Source organism: Leopardus geoffroyi, chromosome C3, assembly GCF_018350155.1.
Source record: "Leopardus geoffroyi isolate Oge1 chromosome C3, O.geoffroyi_Oge1_pat1.0, whole genome shotgun sequence".
In the NCBI taxonomy this organism is placed as follows: Eukaryota; Metazoa; Chordata; class Mammalia; order Carnivora; family Felidae; genus Leopardus; species Leopardus geoffroyi.
This window is the reverse complement of record NC_059338.1, coordinates 128,281,185-128,290,149: the sequence shown is the minus strand read 5'-3', so window position 1 is coordinate 128,290,149 and position 8,965 is coordinate 128,281,185.

Below are 8,965 nucleotides of genomic sequence, written 5' to 3'. Positions count from 1 at the left end.
GAAATGTTTACGTTGGAAGAAAAAAAAGATATAGATGTGCACGTATACAAAGACCCCATTTATATATCTATCTATCTATCTATCTATATCTATCTATATCTATCTATATCTATATCTATATCTATATCTATATCTATATCTATATGTTTGTGTCCTGGAAGGATACATAGCAAAATATTCTTACTATCTAAGCTTGGGAATTGCAAAAGAAAGAGAAGTGGAAAGCAGGAGAAATTTCCACTTTTTAAAAAAAATATACACATTTATAATCAAATTTGTTAACAAAAAGAAAACTAAAGTACTGTATAACTGCTAGTAAGTTACTTACATGTACATTGATATTATCTATATCTATAACCATATCTGCATAGCAAGATTTGAAAAAACTGGCATTTCAAATGTCAGAACTAGAAAAACTGCTATGACTAACTAAAACAGATAATTAAATACCATTAATTACCAATTATACGGACAAAGAATAGTGTGAAGAACATAAACCTACTTAGAGGTCAACCTGCCAATATGTATCAAATTTTAAAAAGGGCATATCATTTTATTCACCAATTTCACTTATAGAACTTTATCCCATGGAAATAAATCATACAATGTACTGTACATATAATGATTCCCTGCAGTATTTTTCTAATATAGAGAAAATCTACACTTTCTCCAGTAAGGGCTAGCGTATAAATTATGTGTATTCCACATAACTGAATACTTTGTAGTAATTAAAAACAGTATGATAATTCTCTATGCATTAATAAAGAAACATGCCCAAGATAAACTTGTGTGAAAAAGTCTGGTTACAAAATAAGATTAAAAAAATTTTTTTTCTAATGTTTTTATGTATTTTTGAAGAAGAGAGACAGAGCATGAGCGGGGAGGAGCAGAGAGAGAGGGAGACACAGAATTTGAAGCAGGCTCCAGGCTCTGAGCTGTCAGTAGAGAGCCCAACTTGGGGCTCAAACACGCGGACTATGAGATCATGACCTGAGCTGAAGTCGGATGCTAATTCGACTGAGCCACCCAGGCGCCCCACAAAATGAGATTTAAGGCTTGACGTTTGTCATTATATTTGTGTTCTGGATGCAAAAAGTTACATGAAGGACCAACCTGTTATTAGTGATTATCTTTGGCATGTGGGATTTACTGGTAGAGGGGTTAAGTGGGGACAATGTGAGAGTGGAGGAGGGGTGGTTAACTTTCTACTGTTTGCAGGCATTTTTTAAATGAGAAGTGTATTATTTTATAATTTAATACTATGAAAAGTCCATGCTGAAGAAAAAGAAAAGGAAGTAATATGTTTCCTTTCCGGAAACATATAGAATAGTAGAGAACGTCATCATCTGGGATGAATGTTGCACAACTAGAGAGTAGATGGCAGTGAGGCAGGTGGGATGAGAGAAAACAGAGACTGAGAACCCAGGGAAAACAAAAGCTGGTAACACCAGGGTTTAGTGATGAGAGGATTAAGCACACAAACATAGGAGTCTAAAGGTAATTCCAAGACCAGGGGAAAGGTCTGGAAAGGAAAGCCCAGTCATGAAAGGAAAAGGTGGGTGTGTCATAACTCTATCAAACAAAAGCAAATCTAGGTTTCAGATAAGCAGAGTTTTTCTCCATTTGAGGTAAGGGGGATTATGGGGGAGGAGAGGAAATGTCCAATAAAGGGCAGCTGATATAGACCATGGAGGGCATGTAGTTGTCAGCAACAAAGGGACAGACAATGTGCACTGCAGCAGAATGAGGAGATATTTATTATTTGGGGACAGGAGATCTAGAGTCCAAGGAAACAAGTTCATCAGACAGAAAAGATCAAGAACTAATGTACTTCAAAGACAATTAAGTCTCCAAGAAGAAAGTGGGGCTAACCATCTGATTCGGCACTAAATTTGTTTTTAAGTTTATGTTTCAATACCTTTAACTAAATGAGTATGCACAGTGGACTTCCACTTCTGGGAAAGTGACAGATAAGTAATATTAAAAATCTTCACATTAGGGAAATTATGACTGAAACACAGAAAAGAAACAGTGCTAAATGTATTTCAGAAGGCCCAAAAAACGAAGGCACAGTCAGTCCCTCAGTCCAGAAAAATACGTAAAAGAAAACAGCAAATTATGTATGCATGTTAAAGCAACCTTCATGCTTGGGTGTTTGCCATACTCAGGAATGTAAATGTTTTCATATTTCTGTATGAATAGGATGGAAGGCTTAGGGCTCACCCATGGTGGAGAGCTACAATGAAAACATTGTTCAAAATTTAGGATCCTCAGAGGACCATACTTTGGTTAGAATGAGCTAAGAAAAACAAAATTCCATTTGCTGGCCAAGGAAGATAATGGGACAACACAGTTCTCTTGGCATGAGCCCTGGATTGGAGAAGAAAGGAGAAGGAAGAGGAGGAGAAAGATGAGGGGAAGGAGAAGGGAAAGAAGGAGGGAAGAAGAAAGGGAAGAGGAAGAAGAATCTAGCCTTACCTGCCTCCCATTCTTCCTCCTACAGATCTTCTGGAGAATTTATAATCCCAGGTCTTTCTTCACGCAAGTTTGGCACTTAAATGGCATTACCTGCATTGACAGGGAAACCTCAACCTAAAAAAATAACTTAAAGGACATTGTTAGCTTCCCTTAACCTCTCTGAAGGAACGTCTCTTCATTTCAGGCCCCAAAGAATTTCTACAGTTAGATTAGCCAAATATGAGCTCAGAAACGTAATTTCAAAACACAAGAAAATAAAGCCACCATGATCAAGAGTCCGCAAAACAAAAAAGAGCAAAATTAAACTCCTACAGACTACAGATCCTGGAATCTCCACCTACAGAATTTAAGATAACTATGTTTAAATTGTTTACCCCAAAATGAGAATAAAATAAAAAACACAAATTAGTTATTATAAGACTAGAGAAACAAGTAGATTGGGGGAAAAAAATGGAACTTCCAGTAATTAAAATGTGCAATTGAGGGGCACCTGGGGGGCTCAGTCGGTTGAGCAACTGACTCTTGATTTCAGCTCAGGTCATGATCTCACGATTGGTGGGATCGAACCCTGAATCGGGTTCTGTGCTGACAGTGTAACAATACAGAGCCTGCTAGGGATTCTCTCTCTCTTTCTCTCTCTCTCTGTCTCACTCGCTCTCTTTCCACCCCTTCCCTGCTTGCACACACTCTCTCTTTCTCTCTCTAAAAATAAATAAATAAATAAACATTTCAAAATGTGCAGTTGAAATTATACACAATGGCCATAAGCCATCTATGAGACATACCTGGAGAAAGAATTGTGAACTGGAAAACAGGGGTAAAACGTGGGACAAACAGACAAAAGATGAAAAATATGAAAGATTATGAGCCACAGAACACAGGGAAATTGCTAACAACTAATTGGAATCACAGAAATGAGAATAGGGAGAATGTGACAGGCAATGTTCAAATAACAGGTTTCCAGCTTTAATGAAAGACAAGTTCTCAGGTTCATGAAGCGAAGGAAAATCCCGATTAAAATAAATAAAAAGAAATCCGCATCTAGACAAATCTCAGTAAAATTGCAAAGCAACAAAGACCAAAAAAAAAAAAAAAAAGCATTAAAGTAATTTCATCTCTTTGTTTCAAAAGATAGTAAAAGAAAATAATATAAAACTTTAAAAAATAATAGATACCCAATGCGTTTATGTACTTCTCTTTGCCATCTCTGAAAAACCTGTTCTCAGGAAGGATGTGGCAAACTCATTCACTTTCAAAAAAGAGAGAGAGAAATTACAGCTTTAAATAGTTTGGAGTTTATCCTTCAAGATGTTTTTATGCCAAGAGAGTGAGATGCAAAAGGAAATACTTAAATGTTACATACAGATAAAAGTTAAGTATGATGTTAACAATAATTTTAATTTAAAAATATATTTAATTTTTTTCCTAATGGCTGGCTTTACTTTTTCTTCATAACTGATTTAAGATTACTGCATCTTCTTGTCAGTGGAAAACATATTCGAATCTATAATTTATAAATATTATTAATTAAATGTTTCTATAAAACCCTGGCATGTACCTCACACTCCAGTTTTATATCCCTGTTTCCACTACATTATTTCTCAAGTCCAAAAACAAGGGGAAACCCATAACTAGACGCAGAGATCCTCCTATATGCTATGGTTAATGGATCCTATTTTTAAGAATAACGATAGTCTTGAAGATTGATTACAATGTACCAGGCACCACGCTAAATGATTTACACGGACGGATACATTTAATCCTCATGACAATTCTGTGAAGTAGATGCTGTTTTTTACCCCATATCACAACAAAATGATTGAGGGTTAATTACACATTTTTGCCCAACACACACTACGAGTAAGTAAAAGATTCACACCCAGGGTGTCTTGTTCCAAAAGACACACGAAAAGACATACAATTAACCATTCTCTTCCTTTCCATTTTCCTTAGTTAACCTAGAGGGTATTTTTTTCCTCTATTTTTAACTTAATTGATATTTTCTTCTATAATCCATACATACACATATAATTTTACTTAATTTGCATATGTTTTGATAGTTAAGGAGAAAACTTTTCAAAAAGGTGTCTTAATTTAGACTCTCAATTAATCATATCCAGAAATGAAATCTGATAATGATTTATCTTTACTAGGTAGCAATCTACAGCAGCCATTGAACTTGCCACTAATTGTGTTATTTGAATCAGACAATGTTCTAGGTTGAGGGATGCCTAAGTACTTTCCATTAGGAAGCTTCAAAACGTACTCCTACCCTTTGGAAATGTGGCAAAGCAGTTCAAACTTGAATTCTGTGATTCAGAATTCAAATTATGCATTTCCTCTCACAATATATAAAAGAAAATTGATCAGGGATGGACCCAGATTCATGTCCAAAAACAGTGTGCTATCTTTAACAACAGGTATACAAGTAACTAATACTTTTAAATGGTGATTGTCAAAATTTTCACACATGAAATTGAATTTCATGCGGTTGTTCTATTTATGACATTCCTAATTGCTATCGAATTTATTTTGACACAGAAATGCAATGTTTTCATCAAGATGAACTGGGATGTCACAACAATGTTAGCACTTTAACTATATCATTAGTTACATGTCAGAAAACATATATTTTCCTCACAGAAAATTTATTCTGTAAATCTGATAAACCAAAAATAAAAGATACTAGAAAACGAGATAATGTCATTAACCCTTCTTTAAAAGTATGATTCCTAAATCTCAGCAGCACTTAATTTCTCTACATAGAAAAAATATTTTAAACTATGCTTCTTTATCTAGAAAAGCTCTCTTCCACTGAAATTAGACATCAGTAGATAACCCATCATTTTGTCTAGAAAATGTGATATTTCATCACATTGTGGAGAAATGACAAAAATGAAAACGGTCTGGGTAAATTTTTTTAAGAGAATATACTTTGTTTTAAAAAAAATTTTTTTTCAACGTTTATTTATTTTTTTGGGGACAGAGAGAGACAAAGCATGAACGGGGGAGGGGCAGAGAGAGAGGGAGACACAGAATCGGAAACAGGCTCCAGGCTCTGAGCCATCAGCCCAGAGCCTGACGCGGGGCTCGAACTCACGGACCGCGAGATCGTGACCTGGCTGAAGTCGGACACTTAACCGACTGCGCCACCCAGGCGCCCCTCTATTGTATTTATACATGGACAAAATTTGACTAAATATGGAATTCTTGGGCTACTTCCCTCAAACCTCTATAGATCAGCACTACCCAATGGAACTTTATGTTCTATACCTACAGTGCCCAGTACAGTGACTATTAGTTTTGATTTCCTGTGTGCTTGATTATTTGCTTAATAAATTTTGAAACTCAATTATTACGTACATATGTAGTTGTATTATTATTTTATGATGAATTCACCTTTTCATCATTGTAATAACTTCTCTTTATCACTTCTAGCATGCAAGTATTATTTATTTTGGTATTAAAATGACCATACCAGCTTTCTTATGTTTATTCTTTGCTTGCTACATATTTTTTTCATCCACATACTTTAAGCTATTTTAAACCTACATTTAAATCATATAGATAGCACATAAGGGAATGTGGCGAGGGATGAGAAAGTAGTTTTACGAAGGGTCACAGGGAAACTTTTGGGGATGATTGCATGTTTGCTACCTTGAGTGTGGTGATAGTGTTACAAATATATATGTATATCAAAATTTTACCAATTTTACCTTTTCCTCCCTTCCTTCCTCCCTTCCTTCCTCTCTTCTTTCCTTCCTTCCCTCCCTCCTTTTCTCCCTCCTTCCTTCCTTCCTTCCTTCCTTCCTTCCTTCCTTTTTTGTTTCTTTCTTTCTTTCTTGTTATTCCCCTCGGAGACTCATTTTCTTTGTTTCATATGCACTTATACATTTTTTCAGCTATATTAACATAAAACTGACAAATGAATTTGTAATATACTAAAAGTGTATGATGTGATGATTGATGTATGTACACATTATGAAAGGATTCCTTAACTGACTTAATATATCTATCATCTCACATATTTACCTTTTTAGTAAGAACACTTAAATTCTACTTTCTTAGCAAATTTCAATTATACAATATTGTATTATCAACTAGTCACCATGTTTTACATTATATCCTCAGAACTTATTCATCTTATTACTAAAATGTGCTGTTTTACTAACCTCTCTCTATTTACCTGACCCCCTAGACCCTGGGAAATACCATTTACTCTCTGCTTCTATGAGCGCAACTTTTTTTTTTTTTTTTTTTTCAGATCCCACGTATGAAAGATACCATGTAGTATTTTTCTCTCTGGCTTATTTCACTTAACATAATGCCACTGAGATTCATCCCTGTTGTTGCAAATGACAGTATTTTCTTCTTTTTTCAGGCTTAATATTCCACTGTATACCACATCTTCTTTACCCATTCATCCATTTATGGACACTTAGGTTGTTTTGATATCTTGACTCTCGTGAATAACGCTCCAATGAACATGGGGTGCAGATATCTCTTCAAAATAGTGATTTTATTTCCTTTGGATATATACCTAGAACTGGGATTGCTAAATCACAAAGTAGTTGTATTGTTAACCTCTTGAGAAACCTCTATACTGGTTTCCATAATGGCTAACCTAGTTTATATTCCTACCAATGGTGTACAAGTGTTACCTTTATTCATATCCTCACCAGGATTTGTTGTTCTTGTCTTTTGATAATAGACATCATAACAGGTATGAGGTGATATCTCATTGTGGTTTTGATTTGCATTTCCCTGATGATTAGTAACGTTGAGCACCTTTCATGTACCTGTTGGTCATTTTTATGTCTTCTTTGAAAATTTTTCAATTCAGGTCCTTGTCCATTTTTTTAATTGGGTTATTTAATTTTAATTGAGTTGTATATATTACTTATATATTTTGGGTATTAACCTCTCACCAAATAGTTGGTCTGCAAATATTTTCTTCCATTCCATATGTTACCTTTTCATTCCGTTGATGGTTTCCTTTGCTGTGCATAGCTTTTTAGTCTAATTTAGTTCCATTTGTTTATTTCTGCTTCTCTTGCCTTTGATTTTGGGGCCAAATCCAAAAACACATGGCCAAATCCAATGTGAAGGAGGTCTTCCCTATGTTTTCTTCTAAGAGTTTTAAAGTTTCAGATTTTATGTTCAAGATTTTTTTCATATTTAGTTGATTTTTGTCCATGATGTAAGATCAGGTTCTAGTTTCATCATTTTGCATGTGGAAATCCAGTTTCTTCAACACTATGTATTTATGAATATTTTGCATGTGGATATCCAGTTTTCCCAACACTAATTATTTATGAATATTCTTGATTCTTTTGTAAAATATTAATTGGCCATAGATGCATGGGTTTATTTCTGAGCTCTCTATTTTGTTCCATTTATCTATGTGACTGTTTTTATGCCAATACCATATTGCTTGATTATTATCGTTCATAATATAGCTTGAAATGAGAAAGTATGATGCCTTCAGATTTGTTCTCCATTATCAAGATTATTTTGTCTATTTGGGGTTTTTGCAGCTACATACAAATTTGAAGACTGGTTTTCTATTTTTGTGAGAAATGCCATTGGAATTTTGATAGGAATTGCATTGAATCTGTAGATCCCTTTGGGTATTATGAACATTTTAACACTTTTATTCTTCCAGTCCATGAACATGAATACTTCTCAATATATTTCTGTCTTCTTCAATTTATTTTATCAATGCCTTATATTTTTCATTGTAAAGATCTTTTACTTCTTTGGTTAAGTGTATTCCTAAGTGTTTAATTCTTTTTGATTCCATTACAAATGGAATCATTTTCTTTATTTCTTTTTCAGATAATTTGTTTTAGTGTATAGAAATACAACTGGTTTTTTTTATATATTGATTCTGTATACTGCAACCTTACTAAGTTCATTTATTAGCTTTGACAGTTGGGGTGGAGTCTTTATGGTTTTCTACCTATAGCATCATGTCATCTGAGAACAGACGCAATTTTACTTCTTCCTCTTCAATTCTGATGCCTTTTATTTCTTTTTCTTGCTTAAGTGCTCTGGCTAGGACCTTCAGTACTATGATAAATAAAAGCGTCAAGAATGGATATCCTTGTCTTGTTCCTGATCTTAAAGGAAAAAAAAATCTGCTTTTGACCATTGAGTATGATGTTCGCTATAATCTTGTCATATATGACCTTTGTTATGTTGAAGTTCCTTCCTTTATAACCAGTCTGTTTAGAGTTTTTAACATGAAAGTATGTTGAATTTTGTCAAGGGCTTTTTTTTTTTTTTTTTTGCTTTTTCTGCATCCATTGAGATGATCATAATTTTTATCCTTTACACTTTGTTAATGTGGTATATCATATATATGGATTTGCATACATTGAACCATCCTTACATCCCAGGAATAGATCCAACTTGAGTATGATTTTTCTTATGTACTTCTGAATTTGGTTGGCTAAGATTTCTGAGAATTCAAACATAATACTTT